The 18,847-nt window shown below is 40.6% G+C and overlaps 1 protein-coding gene across 3 annotated transcripts in view; it reads right to left on the bottom strand.

The window, feature by feature from the left end:
* GREM2 (gremlin 2, DAN family BMP antagonist) overlaps nucleotides 1-17,651 on the bottom strand; it is a 53,280-nt gene extending 35,629 nt beyond the window's left edge. Inside the window, exons 1-3 of one of the 3 annotated variants that reach the window (XM_073335261.2) lie at nucleotides 17,459-17,651; nucleotides 11,233-11,361; nucleotides 10,973-11,064 (exon numbers count right to left, since the gene is read on the bottom strand). The gene's annotated coding sequence lies outside the window, so the exon portion shown is untranslated. The remainder of the gene's footprint in view (nucleotides 1-10,972; nucleotides 11,065-11,232; nucleotides 11,362-17,458) is intronic. The other 2 variants (XM_073335263.2, XM_073335262.2) reach the window with 2 other exon arrangements.
* Nucleotides 17,652-18,847: the final 1,196 nt, after the last annotated feature.

Below are 18,847 nucleotides of genomic sequence, written 5' to 3' on the forward strand. Positions count from 1 at the left end.
ATGGCTGATTTAGAACAACGCTTCCTCAGCTCTCGTCCCCTAAAGCCCCTACTCTACTTGCGCTATATTGATGACATCTTCATCATCTGGACCCATGGAAAAGAAGCCCTTGAGGAATTCCACCATGATTTCAACAATTTCCATCCCACCACCAACCTCAGCCTGGTCCAGTCCACACAAGAGATCCACTTCCTGGACACTACAGTGCTAATAAACAATGGTCACATAAACACCACCCTATACCGGAAACCTACTGACCGCTATTCCTACCTGCATGCCTCCAGCTTTCACCCTGACCACACCACACGATCCATCATCTACAGCCAAGCTCTGCGATACAACCGCATTTGCTCCAACCCCTCAGACAGAGACAAACACCTACAAGATCTCTGTCAAGCTTTCTTACAACTACAATACCCACCTGCAGAAGTAAAGAAACAGATTGATAGAGCCAGAAGAGTTCCCAGAAGTTACCTACTACAGGACAGGCCTAACAAAGAAAATAACAGAACGCCACTAGCCGTCACCTTCAGCCCCCAACTAAAACCCCTCCAACGCATTATTAAGGATCTACAACCTATCCTAAAGGATGACCCAACACTCTCACAAATCTTGGGAGACAGGCCAGTCCTTGCCTACAGACAGCCCCGCAACCTGAAGCAAATACTCACCAACAACCACATACCACACAACAGAACCACTAACCCAGGAACTTATCCTTGCAACAAAGCCCGTTGCCAACTGTGCCCACATATCTATTCAGGGGACACCATCACAGGGCCTAATAACATCAGCCACACTATCAGAGGCTCGTTCACCTGCACATCCACCAATGTGATATATGCCATCATGTGCCAGCAATGCCCCTCTGCCATGTACATTGGTCAAACTGGACAGTCTCTACGTAAAAGAATAAATGGACACAAATCAGATGTCAAGAATTATAACATTCATAAACCAGTCGGAGAACACTTCAATCTCTCTGGTCACGCGATCACAGACATGAAGGTCGCTATCTTAAAACAAAAAAACTTCAAATCCAGACTCCAGCGAGAAACTGCTGAATTGGAATTCATTTGCAAATTGGATACTATTAATTTAGGCTTAAATAGAGACTTGGAGTGGCTAAGTCATTATGCAAGGTAGCCTGTTTCCTCTTGTTTTTTCCTACCCCCCCCCCCCCCCAGATGTTCTGGTTTAACTTGGATTTTAACTTGAAGAGTGGTCAGTTTGGATGAGCTATTACCAGCAGGAGAGTGAGTTTGTGTGTGTATGGGGGTGGGGGGGATGTGAGAACCTGGATTTATGCAGGAAATAGCCCAGCTTGATTGTCATGCACATTGTGTAAAGAGTTGTCACTTTGGATGGGCTATCACCAGCAGGAGAGTGAATTTGTGTGGGGGGGTGGAGGGTGAGAAAACCTGGATTTGTGCTGGAAATCACTTTAGATAAGCTATTACCAGCAGGACAGTGGGGTGGGAATAGGTATTGTTTCATATTCTCTGTGTATATATAAAGCCTGCTGCAGTTTCCACGATATGCATCTGAGGAAGTGAGCTGTAGCTCACGAAAGCTCATGCTCTAATAAATTGGTTAGTCTCTAAGGTGCCACAAGTCCTCCTTTTCTTTTTGCGAATACAGACTAACACGGCTGTTACTCTGAAACATGGAGAAAGTTACCTGAACCCACAGAGCTCCTGGCATTGCTGCTTCCCACCAGCATGCAAGAGCACTGCGTGCATGTGTGGGAGAAGGTTTGTGCCACAGGAGAGCGAGAAGAGGTGTGATTCATCTTATCAGTGTGTGTTCTCTCTCTAGATTCTGTAAGTGGCTATTGTGGGGGTGGGGTGTTGCGGAGTTGCCCTGTAGTTCTGGTTGCCATAATCTTGCCTTGTGGAGGGGGATGCCTTTTTTTAAAAAAATGGATTTCAAAGTTGATAACCCTATAGGGGGCTGGGGTGGCAAGCAGCAACACCAGGAACTCTGTGCGTTCAGGTCAGTTTCCCCATCTGGGCTGTACTGTGAGGCATCAGGAACTTCTCTCCTGCCCTCCCCTTATACAGCCCACATAGGGAAACTGACCTGGATGCACAGAGCGCCTGGCATCACCGCTCGGCCCTCCCACCTAATGTTCCTCCATGGGGAGGAAGCAGGACCAAATAGAAGGGAGAAATCTGGTTACTCTCCCCTCCCCACCACCACCAAGTTTGGGGGGGGCAAACACTCTGCCTATGCTGCCACTCCCCACCAGCAGCCTCTGCTAGTACATAAGTAAAGGTTTCCCTTACTCATCACAAAAAAGCAACCCTTGTTTGACCTGAAATTACTCCATGAGCTAATAAAAGTCCCTTCCAGGAGCAGAGATACAGAAAAATAAGATACATTTTCTCCAGGGATGATGAAAATACCTAATGGGATGGATCTCCAACAGTTATGTGGTTTCTCCACAATTGAAATTTTCCACAGGAAAATTTTTCAATTCTCTTTTGGGAAAAATCTTTACAAAATATTTCGTTTTGGGAACCCCAGCAAACAGCCTCCTGGGATCTGTAAATCAGGTACCCCATGCCCCCATCTCCTTTGTGGGCTGGGCTCCCCAGATGGACTACATCTCCGAGGATACAGTACAGCCTCTCCTCTGGCTGAACCATTGTGACTCACTATGGGAGTTCCATCATCACTGTGCATCATGGGAGATGTGGCCCAGCCCAGTAACCAAGCCTATACCTGAGGGGGATGAGGTACACAAACTGCAACTCCCACAATGCATTGTGGCAGCTCTGGTAGATGCAGTTCAATGTTGAACTGACCCAAAATGAAATACTTCAGTTTGGGAACGTCATGGCAGGCCAACGGCAGGGAGGAGGCACGTCCAGACTACCGTGCGCTCTGCCAATTCTCTCCTTCCCAGAACTTGTACACAGCCAAACAAGCAGTATCAGAGTAGCTCTAACTTACAACTAGGGCTAGGCTGACTCTGGCTTCTCCTGAATATGTGGAAAGCAAAGATGATGTAAACCACTTTTGTCTGCTCTGTCCTATGTTCAGCACAGGAAGTGAGCAATTGAGAATCAGGGACTCTTTTTTTTAATTTATAAAGGGATATTCTTTTCAAAACAGAGATTGAAACATAGTCATTCCCCACTAGTTCAAGTACTATGAAAATGAATACAAGTGCAATGGTCCAAAAGATATTTCATCTACTATACTTAAAAGCTTTCTAAACAACACAGAGCTATAATATAGACATGTCAGAAATATGTTCATTTCACTCTTTGATGTCCTTTCTTCTACAAAAGGACGTGTTATTTGTGTGCCTCAAGAGGCCAAAAAAATTAACAACATATTTCACAGCTAAAAACCATTTAGACTGGCACGCACGTGGGTATAATATGGAAATTTGTATGATCTTGTAGTGCAACTCTATTCTCTCTGCTACCCCATACTGTAAATACACAATATCCTGTCTACTGTATGTACAGTACATATGGGTAAAATTCAAAGAAACATTGTATGGCTTTTTCTGAAATACAGACTGTAAAGAGAAAACATTTCAAATACAAATCTTCTTAAATAAACCATGGCAAAATGCACGAATAAAATATAAGGACATTCTATTTTAGAGAGGTCTAGTGACAAACCACATCATCCGAGCTCTCATGATAATCTCTCAACACTGGGCTAAATTCAGCCTCTTGTAAGAATTTTGTTCAGGTCTCTAAGATAGAATGTGGGTTCAGAGCTATTGTGTTAACTACTTCTGAGTGTGACGAAACAAGCAGCTGGACTCGAGCTTTGCTGCAAAAGGCCAGTGGGGTCCTGAAAGACTTTTCTCACACACGTGTTTTATGTATAATAAGGGAGCTAAATTAGGGATGTGTCCCAAAGAATTGTGGTTGGGATTTTCCAAGCAGGCTGTGGATGTATTTTCCATCACAATTAACAGGAGGTATGAGAAAATGTGTTACTTACATTGGGCGTCGGCTGTCTTGTCAATTTCATGGCTCCAGGCTGGAGTCAGGAAATTGAGAAGAAAGCTGGGCTGCTAGAGTCCGGCTACACCCGCTTCCCCACTCCCAGCCAGGCTGCTGCCCAGAGGCTCCCCACTCAGGGAAGCCTGGAAACTGCCTCTCCCCTGCTCTCAGCTAGGAGCCAGGAGGTGAGAAGCCTGCAAAGTGCCGCCACCCCTAGCCTGCTGGAGAGCCAGGGGAGGGTGGGGCAGCTGGACTCCCGGCAGTGAGCGGTGCAGAGCTGACAGCCTGGGCTCTCAGTTCCCCACACTGCCCCTCTTTAGTTGATGGAAGTGTTCCTGATGAGAACATGCACCACCAACAGAAGGAGGGTAGTGTGGACATCAGCCACCACAGTAATTACTGTGGTGGCTGTAAGTCGACCTATCATAGGTCGACTTCGGGCTGTAGTGTAGATGTGCCCTAAAAATCACTTAGATGGCTACGTCCCATTTTCAAACGTGACTTAAGCACTTAGGAACCTATGTCTCACTGAAAGACACTTTTGAAAACAGGACTGTCATTCGAGTCACTTAAGCTTTCCAGCACCAGGTGGAGAAACACAAATACTTTTAAAAATCTGGCCTAACTGACTTGCCCAAGGCTCACACCAGAAGCCTCCAGCAGACCAGGTAGCTGAATCTGAGGCTAGCCCCCTAACCATTCAGTCACCGTTCCTTCTCAGCTCACTAGCCCACCTCAAAAATCTGTGCAGGACAGCAAGGTGGGAGAAAGTGGGGGAGGGGGAGAAAGGGGAAGAAGGCTCCTTATGCACTGCCCAGTCTCATGCATCCCCTCAGACTTAAAATTGAGCCTTTACACATTGCTCAGAGGATGTGCTAGCATCAAAATGCATCTGTCTGGAATATCCAGGATTCTGTGTCCTCACAAAAGCAATAAGGCTCCTTTGGTTAAGTTATCCACATATGGAGCCTTTATTAGAAGTTAGACACACACGGAAGGCAGAGCTAATAGACACATTTTAAGTAAACAAAGTAAGCTGATAGGGGAAGGTGACCCAGACTGAGAGGCGATGTTGTAGTGATTCTTTGGTGGTGATATTTTGCTACTTGATTCTCTAATACAACATGGGTCTAATCCTATAAAGAAAAACAACAACAGGAATGTGACAGGGAAAGTAGCCAAAGATCCAAGCCATTAGCAGGTATCAGAGAGTACCCCTGTAACAGGAGCCAGTGAAAGCTACGTATGTACAACCAGCCTCTTTGCAGCTATTATCCAACACAAATAGTTGCAGTCTGAAAAGCAGATTAAAAAAATCTGTCTAACGTTCCTTTTATTTCAGCTGGCCATCCCTAACTGTGACTCCATATCAGTGAAATAGTCGCACATCATGAGAGGATTTAAACAGAGTCTCTGTCTCAACACAGCATGAGGACAAAGGTTACAAAATAGTGACAAAGCTAAATCATTCCTAAAGGATAAAGTTACTTATTCACTATTGACTCATCTGCCAAGAACTAAAACACACAATTAATACTTCCAAAGCTTACTCCATTTGAAAGCTATCATCAGCTAAAACTGAGTTAGTTTTCTTTTCTCACACTAACCAAGCAGGCCTTCTCAGTAATGGATCCTACTTCATTTTCTCATCAATGTATATTAATAAGAACTGGTGAGCTAATGGCAGGTGGTGGGTATGCCTCCTCTCCCTCCCGGGGGAAATGACGTATCTTTAGATGTGGTTCGATCTATATATCCACTTAGAGCTAGACATCTTGAAATAAAGAAGTGAGTGACAGCTAACAGGTATTTCCTAGGAAATGTATTCAGCTAGGATAATGACCTCTCTCTGAATCAAGAGCTCAGTGATGGAGTGAGTGGAGTAGTTTTATTTTATTTAAAATGCTAAAGGGACAATCTCAGGTTAAAATCATATTGGTATATAAATGGATTCTCTTACTAATAACCCCTTAGAATGTTAAAACTAAAAATCAAGTTTGTTTTTCACTCTTCACATTTGTTTACTTTTTGCAATTCTATTTATTTTCATTTGTCTAAAAACGCAAGGCTTAATTAGATTTATTTTCAACTAATTTTCTGGCTCTCAGGCACTGATTGGATATTACAGTGTTTGGGTTGCAAATACTGCAAGAGAAGGTCATTAACTCTAAAAAAAAAACGCCATCTGCATTTAAAAAAAATTGAAACAGTTCTGCTGATCTTGATTTTTGTAAATGAGAGTTTTACACAACCTACATTTTTGGACAAATGTGCATCCCTTGAATTTTCCTAACCTCCTCTTAAACAGACATTCTCTGAGATTTCCAGAAAGAACATACACTTCAGACTAGTCATGCTATCCACAGAATGCCTTTTCTGCTCCATGCAAATAAAGATGAAAGTGCATTTATCTTACTATAAATAAGGTGACTCTCAAAGAAGTCAGAAGTGCTCATTTCAGCTCTTTAGCCCACCTCTACTTAGGACGCCTTTCACTGAGCAACTTCATGTCTCAAAATATCTATGCTGGTCTCAAGCAAATGTGGGGTTAGATTCCAATCTTACACCAGTATAAATCTGCAATAAAGCCACATAAACTGATGGAATTTTTCCAGATTTAAAGCAGCACAATTCCTATTAAAATCTGAGATTTTATATAGTTGCTATGGGGTGAATATGCTTTAGATTTCAAAAGTTATCTGTTTGTACACAATATGGTCAGTTGGGAGCTTCCTTTTTTTCCTCCTATTTTGTGGAATAGTGAAGTATACATATCCTGTAATGAAGTATCTGAAAGATGGAACACTATATAGTAGTTCATTAAAAACAATTACTTTTATTCCCAGTTTATGTACTAAATGTTATATCACCACCAAAAACAGAGAACTTGATATTAGTACTACTTACCTTAGTACAAAAAAACCAAAACATCTTATAAGTGACTACTGAGGACAAACTACAATGGAAAACCTGGACTACATCTGATCAGAAACAACTTAATAATGGAGAAGAGCAGATCAGCACATAGTCGGTGGAATTTTCTACTGTGTTTAGGTCCATCATAAGCCACATACATAACTTAAACAACAATTAAGTCTTCAACATAATTCATAAAATGGGTTTTAAGGGAGGCACACATTATTCTGGCCCTCTGCACAGGGATGAAATTTATCCAGTATTTAGAGCAACTTGACAAATTTGCATGGATATCCACACCGCTAAACTTTTTAGTAAATCAAAACGTTATTTTTTTACACATACCTACCAGGTTGTGCCTACCTATTTGTATGTTCTATGTACCCCATTGTAGTGATCAGTTAACAAGTAGATGATAATAGGGAATGTCTTTTTTTTTTTAAAAATGACTAATGACATTAAATGTTATGGGGGACCAGAATGTTTGTTCTTTGGAGGGCATCTCATTAAGTTATATTTTACTCTCTCTCTCACACACACACAAAAATCACAGAGTTAACCTGTTTTGTTGTTCAGAAAATCTGGTCAAGTTAATCTTTGATTTGTCCCTCCTCAAACCACTCTAACCTAATAGCTTTCATGCCTAGCAACATAGGTTCAGTGGCCTGTTCTCATACTAACTCTGCTCATCAATAATGTGGTTTTCAGAGATATAGTAGTAGTTTGCACTTCTAGAGAGTGTCTTCTGTGTGAGGGTCTCAGAGTGCTTTGCAAACAATAATGCATTTAGCCTCGCAAAGTCTCTAAAAGATAGTTTCGCCAGCTGTAAAATGGGTATCATATCCTAACCACAAAGATGATAAATGACTTTCCCAAGGTCACACAAGAAGTCTCTAGTAGAGTAAGGAATAAAGCCCAAGACTTCTATGTTTCAGCTCTCTACCTTAACCACAAACAATCTTTCTGAGGTTCAGATTCCACACTGCTATAGGGAAACGTGCTTGCACATCTTGATGCAGGACTGGAGCCTTAGATACCAAGGAAAATATCATTGCTCATTATTAAAGTGTTTAACACTTGGTATAAATCTTTGCTCTAGCTGTCTCTTAGCTATTAACAACTTTGCTGCTGACTGATATAACTGGTACATCAGACAAGGAGCGCTAACTCCAGTGCTACCCATGTACCTCACTATGCAACATTAACACAGAACACAATTGCATAATTGCACAGAAACAGTAGATGGCCCCTATGAGCCAAATGGCTTAGTAAAACCTGAAGGGTTATATCACGGAGGTAACTGAAAGTGGATATGAGGATAGCTACTATTAACCACCACATGCATTGTAATCTCAGCCTCATATGCCAAGTGCTAGCAATTCACATCTAGTTTTTTGGTCTACCTTTTTTTTTTTTTAACATTACTTGTTATTCTGGGTCCCTCAAATTTTGGTGCCCATCTTGAAACACTTGATGGGTGGGTGCTCAGCTCTTCCTGTGAAAATGGATTTCTTTAAAGTGTCTCCCTGTGCGCACCTAAAAATTGAAGAAACTAAAATCACTTGTCACTTTTGTGTAGGCTTTTCTGCCAATAGCAGCATGGGAAATGCTGGGGTTAATACACTGAGATTTTGAAGAGGCCTGAATTCCGTTATTAAAAAAAGATTGGACAACATCTCAAGTACCTTATGTCTTATCCATTCAGCAACAATAACAGCTTTTGTCAACCATGTCCGACTGCTAAACATGTAGTTATGAGTAAATAAAGCCAGAGGCTCCAATTTTGTTCAGATGGAGGAGCAGAACTGGCAACTTGCCGGAGCCTTGGGTTGCAATTTGCACATAATGGAGCAGATTGCAGCCATTCCTATATTTAATCTGAAAATGCAGCTATATGGAAAAGTTCAAATATGAAGCACTCCATCATAATCAAAGAAACCTGTGGCTGCCTATATTTGTAATCTGCAGGTGGAACTGCACAGGCCAAATTTTCTAAAGTGCTCAGGCCCCCTCATCTCCTGTTTATGTTCCCACATTAGATATACAGATTTTCAAATGTGCACAGCACCCAGCAGTCCCCATTCAGAACATCAGATGCCAAGCAGTAGAAAATAGGGTCCTACAAGTCCCAGAAAACAACATTCTGTCTTCATCTGAGCAATCTCACTAAAAAAATCAAAGTGAGGCCTCCAATCTCCATGAGCAGCCTCTCTGATGGCCCAGAGTTCTACAAAGTTACTACTGTCATTTTTTTTCATTCATTTTGATAACCATTTTGACAAGAAAGCCTAGATCAGTCAGAGTGAATCAATAGCCCAAACCTCACCTTTACCTGGGGAAGATCATCTCTGGTCAAAGATTCTGCATATCGCCGGAGTCTGTTTCAGGTGAGCATGATCAGTCTAGATCAGGTTATTCTTCTCCTTATTACAAGTGACTTATTGAGACTGAGGAAGGTCTCTTCAGGCCTGGTTCTCTAAGGAAGATCCTTGATTTACATGCAATTTGCTGAATGTGGAATGTTCAGAACAGAGCTTAAAAAAACCCTACCAGGTTACTATCTGCTATACGCTGACATTAAAGAGACTATGGCACTCTCCATAAGAGTAGGGATTTGTCCATCACCAAAAAGATCTCCCCTCTCCTGACTTCTCCCACCATTACGTAGTGCATACACTGTGAACCAGTAGTCTGCCTGGCTGCTGCTGCTTTGCTAGATAATCACCTTACCATGGACAGAAGCAGCACATCAGGGCGGAGATTCCTGCGTGTATTAATGCCTTCATCCTACAGTCAGTCATTCTACTGTCCTTATAATAGTGCTTTCTACTTGGGAAGGCCCATTGACAACTTGGATACTTAGCAATAAATGTTTACTGAATTTGTGAAGTACATGGGCATTGGGAGGGCTGGGGGGGGGGGAAAATGAAAAAGCCCTACATAACCAAAGTTATTATTACTGCTAAAATCATCTTGTTTCTGCATTCCCATCACCACTGATTTGTATGTAGGAAGTTACGTGGGACATTTCTGAGGAATTTTACCTAATCACATTTTACCGATTCTCAAAGTTATGCCCATTTATACATGCAAACATTTGATGACTTAACACTGTGCATTTGAGAATAGAAAAGAAGTCCTATGGCCTTATCTTTCTTTTAGAATTCACTCTCTATTTCACATATTGGCCATTGCACAAATAAACAATCATTAATAACTACAAGTCTGGACAGCCATTGCTTCCCAACAGAACAGCCTGCCAATACTCTGTGGATCTGGAGATATATTGCTGTTCCTGCTTCCTCCAGGAAATCTTTTCCAAGGACCTACACCCTAGTCTAGCTTACTCAGATTCTGAAAATTGTTGTTTATGACTGTGGCTACAATCCTTGACCCAAGCAGCATTGCCAGGAATTAAACCACAGTCTATAGAGAGCAACAAGATCCATAAGCTAGAGTTTTCTAGCATTATTAGTCTACTATATGAGAGTGCTAATTCTAAGACAAACGAGAGAGCTATGCCAGGATAATACTTCAGATGCTGCAAATCATGTTTATATTGTTAAACCTTTTAAAGTCTGGCATACTTTTAAATGGATAGCATACCTGTTAGTAGGATAAAGTCCGAACTGCTAAATAAATAAAATGATGAATTTCCTAATACAGCTGGGCAGAGTGTTCCTGCAAGCATAATGTACATATATCAATTTCCTACTGAGCTAGCCCTGACTTTCAAATTTCCTTTAATCCTCTTATAGTAAACACAGTGCAGCTCTCTGGCAAACAACTGTAAAATTCTGCCTGTAATATCATATTTGTCTGAAACAAAACCGTGAGCACAGAACGTGGCTTGACTTGGAATGGCACAATAAACTGTTTTCCAAAGAAACTTAATTTTTAGACAATATTACATTTTAAACCAAAAAAAAAAAAAACACACACACACACACCAAGGCACATTTTACAAAGGGCAGAGTGATTATTTTTGATAAGTATTCCAGATTGTATTAATGTACAATATTTTTAAAGGCAACTACAGAAACACTGAAATTGTCAACATTTTCTAGCTAGAAGCGCTGTACCTGGATTAAAGGATAATAACTGGCACCTTCTCAAAATTCCATATCCAATCACATATAGCAGCCTGTGACAAAGCTTTTTGCTCAGTGTTGCCCTATAAAGAAGAAACGTAAGGAGAAGAGGATATTTTTAAATTAAGGAAGCCAAGAGGGATTTATTTTGGTCCAATTTGTATTTAAAATCTCTCATAGTTTAGAATGAATTTCTGATAGACAAAGGTGGAATTTATCTTAGAATTTTAAACAAAGACCTAAATTCATACCTGGTATCATTTCATTTAAGACAGTAAGGTGAATTTGGACTATAGTGTCCATGATCTGAAGCTATTCTTCTGCCTTTGACTTTTCAATCTCGGATGAAGTGTTGCATTTGCTCAACTGTCTTAAGTGATCTGGCAAGGAGAGGGAGTCATTGCAGAAAAGAGAAGGTTTAGACAAAACAAATACACACACACACACACACACTGCACATTTCCAGCATTTTCACTGGTCTCCCTGCTATTTTTGACTAAAATGAGTTTTCTTTCATAAATCTATGTATGTGACATCTAAAGTCTTTGGTTACAGATAGGCTTGTGATGTCATAAATTCTACATTAGGAATTCACTTCGGGATCAATTTAGAGTGACGGATGGAAACGTCTGGGAAAGAGTACATTTCTCCTTCTGTGTCTACATATGTTATTTATAAAGTGCCTATAGCTTTGTCTAAAATTTGTAAGCGTCATTATTTGAAGAATAAATGGTCCAAACTTGCTTCATTGAAGTCTATGCCAAAATATCCATGGTCATCAGTAGGGAACCATCAGGCCCAACGTGTCAATTCTCTCCCCGGTGTAAGCCCCACTAACTGCAATAGGCTTTCACCAGGGATACTTTTAGTCAAAATCTGAATGATAATTTCCCAATAAAAACCATGTGGCTGATAAACGGATCTATCCAATAATGCATGTATTTGAACATATTTTATCATATTTTCATTTGACACACCTCCTTGTTCCTAGGACCAGCATTCCAACCTGATGCCCAGCTGCTGGTGCCCAGTGCATTAATAGGTCAGAAACTGGCACAAAGGAGGTGGGTCATGTAAGAAGCGCATGCCTGGACTGAAGCATAGGTCAGCAGAAAGTTGGGTTGGTATATATTTTGTATATGAGTTTTTGCCTCCTCTGACAACCCCTCTTTGACCTGCTCACCAAAATCTTAACATTGTTAGTTTCCAGATATCATCCACATGGAGATTGGCCAGTGTCCTGATGTTTATGGGCAGCAGATTCTGCTTCATTTCAATCCAACTGGTTTTGGCTTCACTGGAAGCAAGATCTGGCTTTATCAGGGAAAACTGTTTCTTGTCAGGATTATTTCTATAGTACACTGACAACACTTCTGTTTATCTTTCATTAGTGTGAAAGCAAAATATCAGACATTGCTTTACTACCCTTAAGTGCTATTATTATAGCAAGGTAGCATAGAGGATAACTCGGGGTTGTAATCCATGATAGACCTCCACACAAACAAAGAAAGGCAGCTAGTTTTCAATGGATTATAAGATTAAGTTCCTTTAGACTTCAGAATCACAGTTCTAGCACTGGGTTGAATAATATTTTTCATGTCAACAATGTTTGTACAAGACAAAGTCAACTAAGCATTTTGCATGAGCTCTCGGGTGTTCTCTGTGTTCTTTTTCACCTCACTGTTTAAATAAATTATAAGAGAAGAGAGCTTTAATGTTGCACTGCTGATAAATCCATAGCATGAACGTTATATTTGTGCTGTGGTGATCACACACTAGAGAAAGCGGTTTTCAAAAAATGAAATTTTGGGGGTAAATACTGTCTTTTCTTAGGGTATTTCAATTATCCTCATTTCTGTCTTTAGAACTGCTTTCTTAGTATGCTATAACCAGAGATAACTGATCTTTAGGAGGGTTACTTACTTGGAATATTAGAATTTTAATTTCCTTTGGTTTTCCTTATAACTGGATGAATGTCTTCAAATAAATGTCTCCTAAATATTGATATTAAAATAATCTGAAATGGCAGAGGAGTTTATTATTTCATTCCTTTGAAGATGACGTGCATATTAAAATTAATATGACAATGGTGATGCAGTATCCAGGGAAAGCAGACTTTGCTAAATCTTCCAGTACCTTAGCAATAACTTCGCATTTGTCCCTGTCTCACTCTTATAAAGACCAATGTTAAAAAAAAAAAAAAGGGGGGGGGTCAGACCAGGGAAGAACAAACAAGTAGGCTTTCTATGGAAATAGCGTGTGGAATAGTCTTGCAAGGGTAGCTTAGGTAACTACACCATTTATGATATTTAAATGTAGATTGTGTTATGTTTTCATACACAAGTAGCAAAGCAGACTAACACTACAAGAAATAGTTCCTATAAGAGAGCACAGTGCGTCCTCTGAAGCAGGCTGCAGCAATTCTGAGAACAATGGGAACGGAGCAGATGATCTCTAGTCATAGAGCTGTTCCATATTGAACGTCTATGATTTTGCAATTAGTGAATTTTAATTCCTAGGAATAGTCAGTCCAGTCATCCTGGCATTCTTAGGGCAACCATGAGGCTCTGCACTGACTTCTCAGCTTTATATGTACAACTTATACCTGGGATATAGTGGAGGGTACATACTGTGCATATACAATACAGATATTTTGAAGAAAAGACTATACCCACTATTTCACAGCGTGACAGCTGTCCTCTGCTGCTGGATTAAAATGGTTTTGGTCCCCTAATAATAGGGCTGGTCAATTTTTGGTGGAAATATCCAGTTTTCATTTTTAAAAAAAGACCTCAAATATCTCAAAACAAAAATGTTTTGCGTTTATGGCTGAAAACTGAAAATTTTCAAATCTGAAATGCCACCACAGGGCCTTCTGGGAGTCGTTGTTCGGAGGACCTCATGACCCCAACTCTCCACTATGGTCCACACTCTGCAACCAGACCACATCTCTCATGATGTGCTACAGCCAGGAACCCCCACAGTGCACTGCAACAGCTCATAAAGAAGGGAGGCCATGCTGCATCATGGGTGACATAGTCCAGCCAGGGATCTTGGACTCTAGGATAGAATGGGGTATGAGGCAACCAAAGTAAACTTCCAATAGGCACCATGGCACATTTCTGAATAGAAATTTTCAGTGTTCTGTCAAATTTTTCCAACATTTCCAAATTTATATTTTTGGGTGTTGGCCAATATTTGTTAGGTTAGATTTTTCACTTTAAAAAAATCACAAAAATGTGTATGAAAAAAATATATCTCACCAGCTCTCCAACAGCAGGATCTTGCATGAAGGGTGGGACAGGAATACAATTAAAAAGCAGTGAATATAATTAAAAAGCTTCTACCACTGGCTATGGACTAAGGATGACAAGCAAACCAACAATCACTTAGTCAGTCTTCCACTCACAATCCCAAATTCTATTTTTACACTCCCAAGACAAACACAGGACATCACTGTTCAAATAAATTCTTACTATATTGCTCCTCATCTAGCAGATTTACCTGCTGCCAGACAATGCATCTAAAGTCTTAGACCAGAGTAATTCATGTCAAATTTTCTACCCTTTTAGCAGTGGGGAAGAGATGTGTGTGCAGAAGTGGGACAGGGAATGTGAAGAAGGCAGCTGCGACAGCTGCAGGCTCCTGTTCTGCTAACCTGGCAAAAACTCTTCCATAAGAAGAGGCTCGGTGGACAGTTGAGCAAGACCCAGGGGGTAGCCACGCTCTCTGGGAAGGGAGCCTAGAGTCTGCAGCAAGTTTCTAGGGCTCCATGCTTGTCTGATCTGTTGTGCTGTTTTGGAGGAGAATAGTGGGGTCTGATCCACAAAGGCGTGCAGTTCCCCGAATTCAGCCATAGATCCACAGGATTTGGTTTTGAGTTTCCTGCAGACTCCTTAACTATATAGCATCAGGGGAATCCACCAGGTGTTTGTAAATAATTTTCTCCTGCTGTGGTTTTGTTTACCCCAAATGGAGTTTATCTGGGTCTAGTGGGTTTACACCTTCATAAATTCTATCCTTGGAATCTAGATTTAGCTTTGGCCACCATTAGTCAGTATTTCCCTGGATGCTCAATGGACATCTCAGATATATTTTTTTCATTCAAATCTTTTCCATCTGATGCAGCGGAAGCAAAATAGTTTAAATCCCTTCTAACATAATAAACATTGCAAATTAAGTAGATCTTAAAGAGGGATGGAAGAGTGACTCAGGGCACCCGAAGCGACTGAATGTATAAGTCTGGAATACAGAGGACTACATCCTGTATTGCAGGTTAATGGATTTTCACTTTGTGCATTTTTTCTATCTTCATTGTGATCAGATTTGACTCCTCCACATAAACACTTAGATATCTTCCTATGGAAGTGTGAAGTATTAACTGTCATTAACAGATAAATCCTCTTCCCTGTGCAAAGCCCAAGTGACCGAGCATTGTGTAAGAGGTTACTGTGGCAATCTATGAGGGTTGGGGGGAGTAGAATCTACCCCATTCCTCCCCCAAATGCAACATGCCAGCAGATCTACAAAGTTCGCCAGCAGATCTACAAAGTCACAGATACATTGTCCATGTCTTTACACTAAGCCCCTCTCTATTCTAACATGTACAGAACACTCCTAGCATATTGGCTTTGGACACTCCGAGGGCATTCAGTGTCCTCAGTCATCCCCTCTTCATATGCTGCAAAAACACACTGGTGCTGCTGCATTCAGGATCTTCCATGGAAGTAGGAGTATTATTCCTGTGAGGAAACTGAGGCATGGAGAGATTAAGCCCCTTTCTCAAGGTCTGTGGCACAAACTGGAATGGAACCCAGATGTCCTGAATCCCAGCCTGGTATGCGGACCACTAAACCTTACTTCTGTTAAATTAAGAAATGAATAGTGCAATCTAACTTTTTTTTTTTTTTGCTACCAAAAATTGTCATTTTCCACCTCTCTCTAATTTTAATGTTTAAAAAGGAAGGCATTCTAAGAAATATACTTCAAGGTTAACAATAAAAATATAATCAACAGCAGACAGCTTTAGCAAATATTTTGGACAGTATTTGCTTCCTGGCTTTAGACATTAGGAAGAAAATAAATCCCCTACAGAAACACAGTACCTATATCGTATATACATTGGTGGGAAGTAAATGAACCTGAAGTGATGTTCATTTCATAGTGGTATTGAATGCAGTAGCCTTGAAGTGCTTTGATATGAAGAGTGCTAATTAGGGCTCAGTGAGTGAATTCTGCTTGTTCTTGCACCTGTTGCTTGTTATTCAACAGGATTGTTTAGATTCCTAATCTAAGTTTTCGTTACAGAAACTACTCTTTCCACTGTTATTTGTGCAGTTAAACTTTTAAAACTGAAGTTCAGCCAACTGTGTTCAACAGGACTTTAACTTCAGCTTTTCTTTTTTGCTTTTTTTGGGGGGGATGGGGGAAGGGGGCTCTTGAACACAGAAGGTTTAACTTGTTAGGAGCTGTTAATTTTGTCCTCTAAAATCCACCAGAAATAAAATTATATAATCACTTTTACAAACCTGTACTAAAAATAGTAGTAGCTCAGCCAAATGCCATTGCAATTTTTTTTTAAGACCTGGGACTCCAATTTTGTCAGAGGTATGGAAATGCAAATATTTCTGTTGCTTTATCAGACAATCAAGCAGGATCTCACTGCAAGACAGACATGGGTTTGTATTTGTATAATCCTCATTCGCATGGGGGTGGGGGGGAATACTGCATATGTATTTCTAACTCATGACTATAAAAAAATAATACTATTTGTACTTGGAGCTGATCCCTCATGGGGTTTCATAATCACAAACCATAATTAACCCAAAGCAAAGAAAGAAAGGTACAAAGGGGCACAGGTTTCAGCTAGGGATTTTTTCATGATTCTTAAACCCAAAGGATTTTTTTTAAGCCATGCAGTTAACTTATCTTAGAATCCTGTTCAAAATAAAACCTAGATCTAGAGACACCTGATAGCTTGCTCATATTAATTTAGTTACATGCCTCATGGGAACTTGCCACATTTAAAGGACATATGAGCACAATATATGATATTCAGAAAATATTAAGCTATTACTTTAAAATGATGACACTGCTACTTACTTTGCCCTGCAGATCATTTCAAACTGAATGTGCTAAAGCTGGGCCATTAAGTTTTCACAAGGATATAACTATTGCATACACAGAATCACTTTAAAATAGGGAAAAGCTACAATCTGTTTTTTTCCCCCACTGATTATTGTGATTCTTCTTGAACTGTGCAAATTTAATACAGGAACAAGTATTGTTTCCTCCAAATCTGCAGGATGAATTGAGAGATGAGGTGTATTTTTTCCTCCTTTCTAAATAGGAGTAGAAAATGACAGAACTTTAAGGGGAAAAAATTAATTCCTGCAAAATAAATAACAATGCCTTATAAATGTGCAGTAACTAACATCAAATTCTTCTGCTTCAGATAAGCTATGATGATGTCCATACCTGCAACCAGCTGAGAGGTTTTCTTCAGTTCCCTGTATCCTGGAGGTTATTTTATATCCAATGGAGTGATTAAGTGTGGTCTCCCTCTGCTGCTTGCAGTTCTGACTCAACCAGGCTGCTGCAGATGCCCATAAGAGCTCAATTTAAAAGAGCTGCGAATGAAGAGAGCACGCCTTGCTTTGCAGGGTCTCAGGCTAGCTTTGGTGCAGATATGAAAGGAACACTGGAGGCTCAGCACTGACTCTTCTCAGGCACTGCGTGGGGATATCATCAAAGACTAAGCTTTCTATTGGCTCTGATCACCAAACAAATCACACCAGCCACCCCCTGCCTCCACCCGCCCCCCTCTCCACTCAGCGCTTGTTTCTCATCTAACCCACAAACATTGCAGCTACAGACACTTCAGTGGCTTGCTGTGTTTCTGCTTTCCTCCTTCCAGGCTGTGGATTTACAACCTTGTGGTCAGCTCTACCATTTTTTTTTTTTTTTAAATCAGACTTCCAATCCAAGCCCTCCTGTTTCTGTAGGGAAATCCTCCCTGTACTAACCCACCGAAAAACAGCCCCTTTAGATCTTCTTCCTTTTATTGAAGGACCTGCAATGTTAAGAATACATGAAGATTGTGATTGTGTGCAATGCTTGACATTCAAACACATTAGTTTTCTTGAGTTTTTTTTTAAAAAGTCCCTTACTACTAAAATTAAAAGTTTGCAGAGCCTAATTACCTGGGGAATAAAAAGATGAAATCTTCAGCTGAGGCAGAACAAAGTCCTCATTACCTGTGCTTTCCTTGTAGAAGTTGGGCTATTATTCCAATATTTGTTTACTGAAGGAAAGGAAGCCATTTACACAGAAAAAGAAACCATGATGCGAAAGTGCTTCTTCCCTGGGTCTGAATTTATTTCATCAGAGCAACTGAAATGACTCCTGCTTCCTGCTGGAATGTTGGGGCTGCTCTTTCTTTCACAGGATGGGTCACGGTGGCTTGCGGGGTAGGATTCTTTTGCAACCAGGGTTTGTGCACAGTTTTGGGTTCAATTCTGAGTCCTTTCTTCTGAGAAAACTGACAGTCCTGTGCCTTTAGTATGACCCTATTTTTAAACAAGAGTATAGTCGACACAGATAAATAGGTTGTTTTGGGTTCTCTCGGTGCAGGAAGATGTTGTAACATTTCCTGTTAACATGCTGGCACAGTTGCATATGAAAATTAGGGAGAACAGAATGTATCTGTGATAACAGATGCATCCTTAATTTAGGCTATGACACACACTTGACTGGGGCTGTTGAATTAAGTAAGATGTATTGGTTGTCATTAAAAGTCACCATTTACCCAAATTTAGCACACCATGGCACCTGAAATACAGGGAAATAGAGTTCCTGGCATACACC

This window comes from Lepidochelys kempii, chromosome 3 (genome assembly GCF_965140285.1).
Source record: "Lepidochelys kempii isolate rLepKem1 chromosome 3, rLepKem1.hap1, whole genome shotgun sequence".
Lineage (NCBI taxonomy): Eukaryota > Metazoa > Chordata > Testudines > Cheloniidae > Lepidochelys > Lepidochelys kempii.